This window comes from Monopterus albus, unplaced genomic scaffold (assembly GCF_001952655.1).
Source record: "Monopterus albus unplaced genomic scaffold, M_albus_1.0 scaffold12.1, whole genome shotgun sequence".
NCBI classification, from domain to species: domain Eukaryota; kingdom Metazoa; phylum Chordata; class Actinopteri; order Synbranchiformes; family Synbranchidae; genus Monopterus; species Monopterus albus.
The window spans coordinates 2,024,461-2,024,969 of record NW_018127892.1 but is presented as its reverse complement, the minus strand read 5'-3'; the positions used below and the strand labels follow the sequence as shown (position 1 = coordinate 2,024,969).

Here is a 509-nt window from a genome sequence, read left to right as displayed (position 1 = left end):
GGCTCAGCAGATCATTAGTACTGTACAGTCAAATGTATTGGAAACTGCAGTACACGAGGGGATATTACAGTAGAATTGGATTCATGAGGATATACTATAATTACTGTATGTAATATATCTAATTTATAAGTATCTCTCATTTGAACACGGGGGTATCGGTCCAAAAATTCTCAAAAAGTATATATTAACATCTTTCTTACTTCATTATTCTAGAAAGAACCGGAAAAGATACTACTACACTAAACATTCTAGTATATCACAGAATAAACTGAAACTCTATTTTAAAACTTGATGAACAATATTAAAGATAACATAGTGTATAATATTCTAATAATACTAATTTGAACGAGACGCTGCTTTTTTTAAGTCTAAAAATAACCAATGCAGATGGAACGGATTTGGCCAACGACACCCCTGTAGGGATCATCAATTATCCTTTGAATACCATATTCAGCCAGTGTGATGTGACCTTGGGGGATCGACTAATTTCCCAGTCAAGTGCAACTCAC

The 509-nt window shown here is 33.8% G+C and overlaps 1 protein-coding gene across 1 annotated transcript in view; it reads left to right on the top strand.

Annotated features, from left to right (window-relative positions):
• zdhhc8b (zDHHC palmitoyltransferase 8b) overlaps nucleotides 1-509 on the top strand; it is a 74,377-nt gene that overhangs the window by 43,945 nt on the left and 29,923 nt on the right.